The sequence below is a fragment of the Larus michahellis genome, chromosome 3 (genome assembly GCF_964199755.1).
Source record: "Larus michahellis chromosome 3, bLarMic1.1, whole genome shotgun sequence".
NCBI classification, from domain to species: Eukaryota; Metazoa; Chordata; class Aves; order Charadriiformes; family Laridae; genus Larus; species Larus michahellis.
This window is the reverse complement of record NC_133898.1, coordinates 126,790,101-126,804,522: the sequence shown is the minus strand read 5'-3', so window position 1 is coordinate 126,804,522 and position 14,422 is coordinate 126,790,101. Positions and strand designations below refer to the sequence as shown.

The 14,422-nt window shown below is 40.0% G+C and overlaps 1 long non-coding RNA gene across 1 annotated transcript in view; it reads right to left on the bottom strand.

Annotated features, from left to right (window-relative positions):
• The window catches only part of LOC141740147 (uncharacterized), a 95,958-nt gene that overhangs the window by 45,199 nt on the left and 36,337 nt on the right, over positions 1–14,422 (bottom strand). Inside the window, exon 2 of the long non-coding RNA XR_012585895.1 lies at positions 12,278–12,396. This is a non-coding gene — a long non-coding RNA (uncharacterized LOC141740147). The remainder of the gene's footprint in view (positions 1–12,277; positions 12,397–14,422) is intronic.

The window sequence follows — 14,422 nt, the reverse complement described above, 5'->3', positions numbered from 1 at the left end:
GAGTGAATATCAAGTATATACTGTAATACATATTTCATCAGAGCTCAGCAGCTCTTTCTCTGACTCAAAATAAATACTCTTCTTTTACTGTGACTCCCAAAATATAAACACAACACAAAGTCCTTCCAAAAAACAATAATCAAAACTGTGAGTCCATCTCCTCAGGAGTGCTGTAACTTCAGTGTACTGTTTACTTCACTGGAACTCCCAAATTACATCAACAATTAATAGAGAAGCTGCAACTTTAAATATTTAGTTTCATTTCCCTGAACACCGAGATCGGCTTTTTCTCCAATTAATGTGGTGAATACACGCTTTCTGTTCTTATTTAAGATGTCAAAGTGTCAAATTTTTTCTTTACAGTTCAAACAGGAGACACGTGTTTACAAAAAATAAAATAGAATAGTTCAGTCATAGCTGTAGTTAATCATTTCAGAAATGATACAACAAGATAGAAATACTATTGTATTATGGTATAACACGACATAATTATGTCAGGCCTTGACATGTGCTGGGCATGATTGCCTGTCATGCAACACTGTTGCTGAATCTTCACGAAATCAGTCTTAATGCAAGCAATACAAAATATAATTTCAGCTGGACAAATTCAGGCTGGGCAAAAGACTCATGTGTTTTAATAGCAAGAAGAATTAACCTTTGCAGCAAGGATTTTGATGCATATTCTACCTCAGGCAAATTTAGAAGAAGGTTTTAAATTTTTACTTTATTTTCCTAGAAGAGAAGAGTTAGTTTAAGCACAGAGGTATTCGATGCTACCCAAACTAGATGAACAGCAGTAACCTTTTCTAATTGGCAGAAAATCTACTGTTAACGCTTCTACCACAAAACTGTCAAGTATATTTCTTAAAGGAAGATAGTTATTATCAGTCCTCCTTTAGAATAATTAACCAGTGTTTTACAGCTCCTATCTGCATGTGATTTAAAGAGGCCTGCTTTTCAGTGAGTGATGACACAGTCATGACATCTCACCCAAGTTTAACTGTCTAATTATTAAATGTGCTGTCTCCTTTATCCATTTCCGTGGCTAGCAAATTAAGTTCTGCGCTATAAACAGCATGGGAACTGTGGAGAGCCATTTAACAAGCTGTTTTTAAAACTAGATGGCCCCCCAAAAATGGATTTTAATTAGCTGACTGACTTTGCATTGATAAACCCTCAGACATTCCATAATAGTATCTCCTGAGCTTTCTCAAATAAAATTAATTAAAAATAGCACTTGAACAAATTTTTTCCAAGCTTGGCAGGAGTATTTCCAGTGCTCTGATATTACAGCATGAACAATCCTACATGTAAAGTCTTTTCCTCCTTCATAGTTAATCTAGAAACTTTAAGGCTAAGTGCATTTTCGAATTCTATGGTATTGGAGGAAAAGTATGAGGCTTTATAGCCAAAGGGGCTATAAGTCAGAGTTATTTGAAGGATTAATATGCCAGAGGCCATCACCTTTCAATATTGCAAAATGAGTTAATGGCTTTCATTGCATAGAGTATAAAACCACAAGGGATCCTACTAAATTTTGACCTTCTGTCTATCATTGGGCACTCAGTGCTACCCAATATCATACCCCGGATCTGAGTTAGTCAAAGCATTTAAATTTCAGGGTTTGTCAGTTGTGTGTCATTGGCACAGAAAAAGAGAAGCCAAGATGTGACCAAAACCTAAGGTTGCAAAGCATGGAAATCAGTTGGATGTGTTTTTCCCACTTTATATTTGAAGATAAATTGCACCCTAATTGCAGCCTAGCAGTGGAAGGTAACCTACTACACCCACAAAATCCAGATCTTTGCTCCTGTTGGACCTAAGTGGAAAATTCTTTCCTGAATCCAGTGAGTGCTCTGACTCTGAAAGAACACGAATTTTCTGTGCCACCTTTGAGCACTGAGCAACATCATCACTGATGTCTCTGAGGAAGGCTGAGAAAAATCAACCAGGCAACTCCAAATATATCTGGTTAATGGTGTACTCAGGGAAAAAAAGTTCTTTGAGCCCTTCAGGCAACTGAAGCATGACATAGAATTGTTATTTTTCTTAATGAAGGCATTTTGAACATGTCAGGAGCATTTCATCTGTTTAGCAGAAAACAAGTCTGTCTGTGAAAGAGAAACCTGAGAGTATACATGAATAGGGTATGAACTATCTTTCCCATTCTTCTCCAAGATCCTCCCAGGTCTTTGCTGAGTTTCATTTTGCAGGACACTGTAATTAAAGACTGTGCTTAAATCCACAGGGCCAAGTTTGTTTCCAGACAAATGGAGCTTTGCTTTTCAGAGGTGAGGAAACAAAAAAGGAGAAATGAGCAATACATTGGTCGCAGGGCTGCTCTTCAGAAAGATCTCAGTGATAGGATCATGAGGGCAGGATCTTAATGGCCCAGACCAGCCTAACCTGGAACCCCCACCCCTGTTCCCCATGGACCTAGCATCCCCATTTAAATTCAGACCTGTGTTTCAGTCCCTGCTTGAGCTAAGTTGTGGGTATGCTGGTCTCTAGTCCTGCCTCTGACCTTGCATCCTGGATGGACTTTAGACCCATATTGTAACTTTCTCTTCAGTTCTGTCTCTTGCCTTGTCCCATTTGTCACCTTGGAGTGGGGATGGGCCTGGTTCGTTCACTTGCTTTGTCTGAGGCTTTTCCCAGATCCCATTTCCAACACAGAACACTACCTGCACTACCTGGAATGTTCAGAATTACACTCTGTCAGTGGGGATACTGTCTGCACTGGGGTCACCCTTAAGTCCTGGGTTGTCCTCTTTCGTGGAAAAGTTGGTCTTTCCTACTTGAGTATGAGTCCACATGAGCATCTTCTTTCAGTGACCTGTGTGGGGAGCTATATCAGCTCCAATGAAGAGAAAAATGAAAATACTTTAGATGTGGACTCACAGGGAAACGGTATCCAGCTCTGTGCTCCTCAGTGCAAGACAGGCATTGATATACTGGAGCAAGTGCAAGACAGATCCACAAGGATTGTTAGAGGATTAGAGCACATGATATACAAGGACAACAAGGTTTGTTCAACAATAAAAAGAGAGGGTTAAAGGGAGACCTTCTTGTTGCCTCCAAAGGGGACAGAGAAGATCACCTAGACTTTTTGGACATGCACAGTTGATAGGGTGAGAGGCAACAGACATGAGTTGCGACAAGAGAAACTCCAGCTAGAAGTCAGGAAATTTTTTCAACTATGCAGGTGGTCAAACATTGGAACAAGGGCCCAGAGAGACTGTGAAATCTTCATCCTTGGAGACAGTCAAACCTCCCTGCGCAGGGACCTGAGCTACCTGATCTAATTTAGCTCTGCCCTGCTGAGGGGACGAACAAGACCAGGTTGGATGGGGATTTGAGCAACCTGGTCTAGCGGGAGGTGTCCCTGCCCATGGCAGGGGGGGTGGAACTGGATGATCTTTAAGGTCTCTTCTAACCCAAACCATTCTATGATTCTATGATGCTATGAAGTGAGTTGCTGCAAAGGTTATTTCTAACCTGTCTTATTCTATGGTTCTACTAAAATCCTTTAAAAAGTATTTAGTTACAGAAACTGCACAAGCAAACAGCACAAATGAACAGCTGATGTCTGAAACTACAACAGAGTGGCAATTCTCCCTGTCCTATTTCTTCTCTCTGCCTTTATTAACAGGGGCTGGTCTCTCAAAATGGAATTATTTCTCAGGAGCTCATCTGTTCCTTCTGTGCCAAGAACAAAGGAAAAGAAATATTTAAAATGAGTGTGATGTGAACAGGATCATTGCAAAGTAAGATGTTTTTCAAAGTTCCCCAGGAGGTATCACTAGTTTTTTAGTTCCATCTGGAATTCAATCATTGTTACTTGCCAGCTGCTTCTGGGACCTTTCAGTTGTTTCTCCTCTTCTGGACACAACATGTAGTGGGAGCAGTTATTGCTGCTGATATAACTCTGAAGGACAGGCACATAAACTGGGAATACAGGCAGCATTTTTTTGTTGTTGTTGCGTTTTGAACTGGGCCAAATTTATTTTGTACTGCCTTGGCTGCTTACAGCTGAGGTTATTGGAGGGTACAACTTCCGAAAGCCCATACAGAATAGAGCCTCTCTGCTACCCCCAACATGAGAATCTGTTCACTGCACAATCCTGACAGTTTTATTTAATGTTACAGGCATTACCAAAAGCTCAGTTTTGGAGGATATATACGATAGAATTTATATTTTATATTTTATTCCCTGAAAAACAACACATGAAGGCATGTAATTCTCTCTCAAAAGTATCACATTTAATTTACAGAAGAATTAATAAGAACCTATGGCCTCTAGGTATTAGTCCTCATTATACAGCAAATTACTTGATCCCAATGTAAAACCAGCAAGAATCAAAAAAAACCCCATTTCTATTCACGCATTTAAACAACACAAAATCTTTTTCTGCCCCTTATGGTGTCTCAGTTTGGATTGCTGACAGGCTCTGAATCCCCCACTGTCAACAGTGAAGAGCTGCATGATAACCTACTGCAGGTGCTGAACTTATGCACTGCATTGACTCCCCGCTGACTGTGATCAATTGTATTCCTGAACAGTAGATAGTTTGACTAACACATCACACTCCAACAAAGGTGCCTTACTCTTTCTTAAGTTTCCTGGAAAGTGGTCTGAATAGCATTTCACAGATGTTTGAAGAGTTTTGTGAACAGTGTTCAGCTTAGTTGCCTTAGACACCTGCAAGCTTAAGGTAAAAGAAAAAAAATAATCCAACTTAAAGCAACTGCTTGGGAAAAAACTGTTAAGATGCTCGTCCTTGACAGGGTTGGAAAGTTAGGAGGTACAAATTTTTAGAAGAAAAATCAATGAAGCCCTAAGGTGTGTTTTCCTGGGTGTCTTAGGGCTAGTCCTGCTTTGCACCCTATATTGATGCCTTGGAGGTTCGGCCTTTTAGTATCACACAAATCTAAAAGAAATGTGATAATACTGAACATGACAACGTGTTGCTAAAAACAAGCTGCCAGGGAGCTTAAAAAAGCTGTCAGACTACCTGTCAATAAATGTGCATTGTGTGGTGAAGTGGATCCCAGCTGCAAATTCTAGGAGATAAGAGGGTATTGAACACCCCACAAAGTTTCTCTTAAGATCTTCTCTCCTCCCTGAGATCCTGCACGGGCAGGATCTTAGGCCAGCAAGGATGCAAACAGACTGATGGCACCAAAAGAAATCTCTCAGTAACATTATTGGCCTTTCTGGTTCATATTTAACCAGGCAGCATCTCAAAACTTCTACTCTGCCAAATAATGAATCAAGACATTAGTAACAGGATGAAGCCTTTTGCCCCCAGGTTATTGGTCTGAACATAGACAAGTAACAAAATTTGAGATGGAGGCCTATTAGGTGGTTGTAATTTGGCGAAAACAATCAAAATTAAAGCATGGTCAGATCCAGGGTTCAATCTATGACATTCCTAAACCAAGTATTGACTTCAGGGAGCTAAGGCAGGGTTTGCCAAAGATGTACATCACAGTGTGGTTCAAAACCAAGGTCATATTCCCAAGGTAGTTTGCATATTGCCATTAATTCTGGGTAGATTTCTCATACAGTGCTTTCTCTTCACAGCCTGGTCTAATGGGAGGTGTCCCTGCCCATGGCAGGGGGGTTGGAACTAGATGATCTTTAAGGTCCCTTCCAACCCGAACCGTTCTGTGGGATTCTGCGTGATTCTACTGCCGGGTTTATAATATTATTGCTCCCCATCCTAGCAGACATTGTTAGCTCAATTAGATCTACAGTGAATAGTTTACTGTAGTGCAGGCAAATGCAGCTAGTCTTTTCCATACTCACATCAGCCTCAAACCTCATGTAATTCAGTGAAAAAAACATATCCACTGTATTCACAGAGTAACATATTAATGAGGGTGGGTAATAGAACGGAACTGGGCAGAACTGTGGAAAGAGACCAGACCTGGGAGTCCTGGTGGCAACAGGATGACCATGAGCCAGCAATGTGCCCTTGTGGCCAAGAAGGTCAATGGCATCCTGGGCTGCATCAAGAAGAGTGTGGCCAGCAGGTTGAGGGAGGTCATCCTCCCCCCTACTCTTCCCTGGTGAGGCTGCATCTGGAGTGTCCAGTTCTGGGCTCCCCAGTTCAAGATGGACAGGGAACTGCTGGAGAGGGTGCAGCAAAGGGCTACCAAGATGATTAGGGGACTGGAACACCTCTCTGATGAAGAAAGGCTGAGGGATTTGGGTCTCTTCAGTCTGGAAAAAAGATGGCTGAGGGGGGATCTGATCAACACTTATAAATACTGAAAGGGTGGGTGTCAGGAGGATGGGGCCAGGCTCTTTTCAGTGGTGCCCAGTGACAGGACAAGAGGTAATGGGCACAAACTTGAACATAGGAAGCTCCACCTAAACATGAGAAGAAACTTCTTTCCCTTGGGAGTGGCAGAGCCCTGGCACAGGCTGCCCAGAGAGGTGGTGGAGTCTCCGACTCTGGAGACATTCCAGACCCACCTGGGTGCGTTCCTGTGCAACCTGCTCTAGGTGATCCTGCTCTGGCAGGGGGGTTGGACTAGATGATCTCCAGAGGTCCCTTCCAACCCCTACCATTCTGTGATTAATCTTACAAAGGAAATCCTACAAATGTCAACCATCTCCTAGTCAGATAACAGTATAGAAAACTGGAAGAAGTTTAAATAATGTGGTTTTCATATCTAAAATTGGAAGAAAGACAGACTGGCCATAAAGCATTTGAAAATCTTAGTAGTTTCTACACATAAATATGTTCAAAATATTTTCAGTGAGTTGACAGAATTTGCATCTGATTGATATCAAAAAGCATCACTTTTCTTTTCTTAACAGTACAAAGAAAAGAAACATCTAACCCAAAGCATATTGGGCCTGTAAGTTTTTGGTGAAGATGTGAGAATCTTGAGATTTGTCTAAAACAGTCGGAATCAAATGGAAAAATGTATGTCCCTCCAAAGCAGACAGAGCCATACTTCAGAGGCTACTCCAGTGGCAAGGTCTGGCTTGAGAATGGTTTGATCTGCCCTCGCTGAGAGGAAGACAGAAACAAGAAAACAAACAGCAGAACAGAAATGACTCCAGGGATAAATGCTGTGGATAAACATCTGAATAAGAAGATGTGTGAGATCATAAATATTTTGAGTTAGAAAAATGCATGAACTGGGAAGAAATGTTCTGTATCTTGGAGTCTCTTCTCCTTTGTCTCCAAATCTTTTGTCCCTTAATCTTTCTGTTACATTTTCTGCCATTGGTATGATTTTACCATTTTGCAGAGAAAAAGCTAAGGAGAGGGATGTTTCCAAAACCAAGTGAATTTCTTTCTGTATTTGTCATTGAACAGAGACTTGAGGTGGTGAGACACATATTATGGGGATGTACTTGTGGAGCCACACCTCAGCACACAGGAGGGAGGAGAGACCACAGAGAGCACTGAGCCAGCCATGGGTATTCCAGGTCATGGTCAAGAAGGCAGCAAATATACAGAACAAAACTCACCATAGCTAGAACTTCCTTAACTTCTGGTCTATTGAGCTGAATCATGTTGGCTCCATAATGTTTGCAAGAGAGGAAAAAGGGAAACCCAAAGCCCAAGTGAAGACAGGCACTATGGAAACTCAGTAATAACATAGTAGAGAAGTAAAAATAGCAAAGCTGAGGCCAGAACAAAAGTTTAAAATTTGGATTTAAAAAAAATGCAGATGCAAATGGTTCCGAGCGTTACGAATTATATTTTGAATTATTTTGAATCGGTGGCCAGGATTTTTTGGGAGGATGTGGGACACCCAGAAAAAAACCTGTGTCTGGGCCCTGTTTTTAACTCACAAAGATAGATGAGTTACAGAGTACCATCTGGAAAAAAAAAACTACACCAGAAACTGATCTCAGTTAAGCAGTAGGAGTGCGCAAGCAATAGAGGCACAGCCAGATTTTCTTAATCTTTATCTTTGCCTGGCACTGTTCTCTTCTGTGTGAGTATCAACAAACTGCCTTGTAGTGCCTGGTCAGTGTCTAATTAAATTGAAGAGCAATCATTGCTAGGAATGAAACTGGCTTACTTAGGGATTGCTGATGATGTTGTCCCAAGCTGTCCTCACTACCCATAGTGTCCAAATGCTGAGCTTTTGTGGGTTACAGCATAATATTTCAGAAGAAATCATCACATTTTTTAGGAAAATAGAACAATTAGAAGTGAGTTACTGTGTGGACCAGCATCAGGCTGGTGCAAATAACAGGGGATTTTGACAGCCATGATGAAGTAGGACTTTTCCACCAACCCAGTGTTCCCTCTCACCTCTTGCCATGATGGCACTGTATGGACTGAGTGGTGTCACTTCCAATAATACACTTTCCACTGGAGTTTGAGAGAGTAGGAGGGAAAGAGTGAGTAGGAAAGAGAAATGAGGATCACAATGCATGATGTTACCCAGCCACAATGTCACACTGAAGGGGCATCGGGATGTGGTGGGCTTTTTATTTCCTGAATGCTCCTCTGTGAGCTGACGACTGAACCTCTGTCTAAACACAACACATGGCAAATGGTGGCGCGGAGAAGTGACAGCTCAGTATGAAGTCTCAGTGCTCAGATTTTTCATTTTCTATTCAAATCATTGTTTACAAGCTTCCTGAACAACAGTTCCAGGATGCAAAATTGCATTCAATGTCCTCCCTCTCATTTGGCTTGGCAGAATAAAGGTCATGAGTGAGTCTGTCAGACTGAACACCACGTCTTTTGCTCGCTGTGACAAATAAAGAGCTAATCTGATGCTGTAGGCTCTGTCACCTCTATCGAATCTCATTTTGTCTTCAGTTTGTTGGAAGTTTCAAATGGTTGTTTTTCAAAAGGTTCCCTCCTGAATATGTGAATTTGGGGCTTTACATCTTTTTCTCATGAGATGTTGACATCCCACTTAGAGCATGGACTAATGATTGAATCTTCTTTGCAAGTATATCATGTTTTGCACTAGTCTGGTTTGGAGAGGGCTTTTCACATATGCACTTGCTTAAACATACTCAGTTCAATGCGAGTGGTACAATCTAAAATGGGCTGCAGGGTTTTTGGTTTTTTGGGTTTTTTTTTTTCTTTTTCTTTGTAGCGCAAAGAATGTGAAATTAAAAGAGTCAGCTTTAACTTTAGTGTTGCAACACAGTTCCTTTTAACTTGCCTCAGTCCCGCGAGTACCCTGTCACCTTAATTTCTGTTTAGAGTAAGACAGGTTTGTAGCACTCTTCTTAGTAATTCATCTCTGAAATAATGTTGACTTGGGGCCTCAAGTCTATCTTGAAGTATAATAGTGTCATTTACTGTTAAAAGTGGCATCAAGAGATCCTTTTTTTGTCACATTTGCAGTGTCTCCACAGAACTAGATATTTTTCGAAAGGTTGTGAAGACCGGGCCCTGATCCTGCCAGTGATTTCTGCAAGGGAAATATTTTGAACCTGCAGTCTTTTAGACCATGACCCTTATAGGAAAGGGGATGTTGTTCACAGCAGCCTGTGGCTTACGATACCTAATAAAACCAGTGCTTACCTGGGAAATTGGACTTTTCCCTTTTTGTTTTATTTGTTTTTCCTGTCTCCAGATTGTTAGGGTTTTTTAATTTTTACTTTATTTTACTTCTGTTTATTAACATTTTTTAACCCAGGTGTTTTAATTTCTGTGGGACTGATACTTCCTTGATCAAGTTAACAGCATTGTCATCCTTCAAATCACAATGTTACCAATCATATTTGTATTGCAAATTTGATTGCAACAACTCTCTTCGCTGAAACAGGATATTGTAGGTTATATGTAGGATATATGTGAGGCTATACCCGCATCACTCCCTAACTAAATTCCTATGCTTTAATGTACAGGTGAATCCAAGATGACTCCCCTTGTTCAGTGGCTCTTCGACATTTTTACTGAGGAAAACCACCACGGGAAATAACACTAAAAATGTTGGATCTTCACTCTTACCCACGTCACATGCAGACATTCCCAGTGTTAAAACACATCTTTCTCATTACTGGTACACAGCTGACAGTTCACAGTTGAGCTTGTTGCAGGAACATTGTCTTATTTCCCCGCATCTTTGTCATAATTACCAACATTCAGAATCAGGACTGTCAGACTTTACAAAACCAGGCATTTCCTGTCATTTATCTTCTCTCTCAGAATTTGTATAGAAATTACATTTTTGCCATCAATGTTTCTGTCATACAATGAGAGCCGTTTTTTCAGGATTCCTGATTGTTTGTTGCCTTGAACTAAAGAGGCAGATTTTTCTTCTGGATTTCCTCACCCTTTCTTTCAAGGATTTCCTAAGATACATAAGGACAATTTTTTTCCTGCTTTACCAGTGGTCTACTGCTCTGAAATAGTCCCTGAGAAACTCAATACATTTGGTATAGAGGATATTATCTTCCTTGCCCTTCCTTACCTACTTTTCCTTCCAAGGGGAAGGAAATAACGTATGCACTTTAGAAGCCTCAGTGTTATTTCTAAACATAATAAAAGACTTTCCCTTTACTTTTGTGTCTGTTTTTTTCTCTGGAGAGATGGAATCTGTCTCGTCTAGTGTCACATGCAGGTAGGAAGCAATGTCCCTTTTACTTCTTCTCTTTCTTCTTTGCTAGGTGCTTATCACATCTTCCATCCTTCTCTAGCTTTTCTCTGGCCTTTCTGCTTATTCAGTCCTTTCCAGTTTACCCTATTTACGCTAAAATTAAACTAGATAAACAGCGTGGCTATCCTTTGTTTGTATACAACCTTATGCTCCTTTGCCATTCCTTCCCTTCCCATTTTTTTTGACAGTTCAGATTGCAATAATTTGAACCACAGCTGTCTCCTCCTCTACTATAATGGAAATTTGCTCTTGAATGATCGTAATTGGTACTGTATAATAATGAGGATGTTTATGTGTGCATATGCACAGATGTACAAAACCACAGGGAAATAAGTTAGACTTTGTATAACCAGATACAGCTCTGATCATTAAAAAAATTCTTGCACCTATTTATTTCAGACTATTTTAATTCTCATTTACACTATGGATACCTCATATAACCCTGTCACTGTGAACATAAATTATTTTCAGGTACCAATCGCTACACTGCAATTGATGAACAATAATAGAAATTGCTCAACTATGCTTCCAGCATGGGATGAAGTGAGTATAGTGTAAATGGCAAGCATGGCCATTTATTTTTCTTTATAGCCAAGCTGGCTCACTCATCCTTAGTTTAAGTGATAGTTCAAGCTGTGAAAGAGTTGTTATCACACTCATCATTTTTATTACATAGGAAATGGTCCCTTTGGTTAATTGGATTTGGAAAATTTGCTGATCATTCAGGTGAACCTCCATGAATCCTAGTAATATTGTGATAACCCACAAATCTCCATCAGCTGTCCGCATTCTAACTAAACCTTCCATTTTCTGGAGTTTTGAGCCCAGAATTGCAAAAAACCCCCCAACCATCCATGAAGTCCATTTGGACTTGATTACTGTAATATATTTTACAGAGAGAATGCTGAGATACTGTAGGCCATGTCTCCAATGCATGTTCATAAAATACATAATGAGATTGATTTACTTTTCAGATTAACAGACTAAAAGTCCCTTCCTTAATACTCTGTAGCTGAATGGAAGACTTGTAGATGTCTCAGCCACACACCTAATAATCAACTTTCACTAGTCTTATTTAAGACCTGCCACACTCATTGTGGGAGGGTGTTTCTGAAGTTGTCCCTTTGAATCCTCTTTGCCGTTTAGAAATAAAACCATGGGGAGAGTGTGAGTGGGGGGACATAATAAAAAAAAAAGAAAAGGAGGAACCGCTCAAGAACTCGATTTTCCAGTTTGTCCTTCTAAGGTTTGATCTGAAAGTCTCCAGAAGCATTAGGATACTTCCAATTGACTTCAGTGGGTTTTGGATGAAGTCTTTAGGGAACAGTGTTTCACAAAACTGCAGACAGGAGTCTTTCTTTCCCTCTCTCACAATAATGAAAAATAACCCTAGCAAACTATAAAAACCTTCTATGACTTCCCAACTATTCTCACTTTGGGAAACTGGGGAAAAGAAGCTGTAGTATCCTAATGAGACAAATAAAAACAAAAGAAAGAAGCAAGTTAAATTGTTTTCTCCTTTTTAACATACCTAATTGCTAGTGTACGATTGAGATCTACATCTTATAAAAATGACATCCTCCACAATACAACAGGGATAGTTTAAGCTACCTTAAATCACTCAACCTGCAATACATCTGAAATGTTAATTAAGCAAGTTTTTTATCCTCACCTCTGCTCTGCTGGCTTTAGTGAAAGCTTGTCTGCCAGAGAAAACTCTCTACAGGTGCCGCCAATTCTGTTTGAAGTTGGTGATCTGGGTTTGGCTCATAACATTCACAGTAGATTTACCTGAAAGATCAATAAAAGCATGTTCAAAGCAAGATTGGCTTCATAGAGCCTAGGATTTTATTAATTTATATAAACTTCCTAAAACTTTTGCTTTAAAGAAAAAGGGAAAAGCTTGAAAATATTCACATTGTACAGCAGAGTAATGAAAATGGTATAGAAAAGTTCAGGAATCAATTTCTCTTTTTCTAAAAAAAACCCTCAAAATAGTGCACATATCAGAATGACAGGATCCTACAGACACAGATGAGATTTTTCAAATACAGATGGAACTTTCAGATATTTCCAATTATGACATCTCAAGAGGTCCTCTTTTTCAGGGGATTGTAAGCACTCTGTCTTGGAAACATGTCTTTAAAGAATCTCATACAAAGCACCCCAAAATACCACTCAGAATGTCTCCCCTTGAAAATTTTTATTGTGGCAAATCCTTCATTCAAAACTGTGTTTTCTGTCATTGATGTCAAGAGACAGATCATTGTAATGGAAGAAATCTAAAGGCAATGCTCATACCCTACTGCTAAATGAAACGGTATCCCTCAGTGTGGCACATGCTGATTTCTTTTTTTTTTTTTCTATGGTGTATAGTTTAGTAGAATATAAAATCAGAATTTAAAAACCAATCAAGCAGCCAGCAAGGCTTTGATCTTTAAAATGCTGGAATTATCTTTAATCAGAGGAGATTTATAGGTAGTAGTTGAATTAAAGGTGGAATTACTGTCTGGCTTTGTTCGTTTAAGTTTCTCTGCTCTTCCCACTAACAAAAATTTTGTCTCAAATATCTCCTATATTCTTTGAGAGGGATTTGTAATAGGCAGTCTTCAACTTCAGAATTGGGTTAATCTTCCAGATCTTTAGTGGCAGCACTATAAGTAGATCTGTGAGCTCGGAGACCCTTATCAGTGAAAGAGTATTTGAAGCTCTGGGAATGTGTGTTCCCAAGCCCACAGTGAACTGCCTCAAAGAACAGGAGAAAATAGAGTAAGTTGGGATGGAGAAATCCTTGTTTTTCATGTATGCTCCTAGGGAAAAGCAGGCTATTTTCTTTTGAAATCCTGCTTCTTTGGGTTTACTTATTTGTTCTCACACACTTAATGATTCTTATAATGGAGGAGGGGTTGGGTTTTTTCATTGGAATAAATGGGAAAAATATGTTGAAATGCCCAAATTGGGTTAAAAGTTTCATAGAAAATGATATTTTCTCTACAGACCTGGTAAGCAATATGAAATTTGTGACAGAGAGGTCCCATTCAGGAGAGGAAAATGTGTGTACCAAAGCCCAAGGACTCATGCAACACCAGACCCTTCAGATACAGCTGAGCACACTGTCACCTTCCTTCACTTCCTACCTAGTTTAGGTTTGACACTTCAGAAGGAGATATTTGGTCAGAAAGGAGGTCCTTCTGTCAACAAAGCAAGAAACCCTTCTTTTTTGTGTGGTCAGCTTCACTACCCAGCCATCCCCACGCTAAAAACGTGGTCAGAAATGTTTTGATGACCCTTTTGAAATAATAACATTTCCTACTCCCCCCAATCTGAGAAATATAAGATAGTTTAACCAAAAAGACCAAAGAAAATGTCAAAATGATGGAGTGACACATGTAAATAGAGCCTCCCTGCCCCTGCTCCTTCTCAAGGTTTTTCACAGAGCGATACCGATAGACTGTGCCTCCTTCATTCCTCACAATCTTATCGGTTTAGTATTTTTTATTGTGGTATTTGCTGGCATGGTTGATATACCATTTTCTAGTCTGTGAGTTCAAACCTAACAGAACAAAGGTTGGAAGTCATGTTTTCCTCTTTTTTATTGATACCACCATGACGTGAAAGGCCACTAAAGACAAAGTGAGGTTGCCTGCCTGGCTGAGTAGCTGGAGGACCATCTCCGATGCCCTTCATTGTCTTTATAGTTTCTGCATCATGTCACTTTCCTCCCATTCCATCCCAAAAGCAAAAAAAGTGAGTGACTGTGTGGGGTGACACTATACAAAGGGGAACTGCTTTAATGGAGTTTTCAGGAAAAACAAAT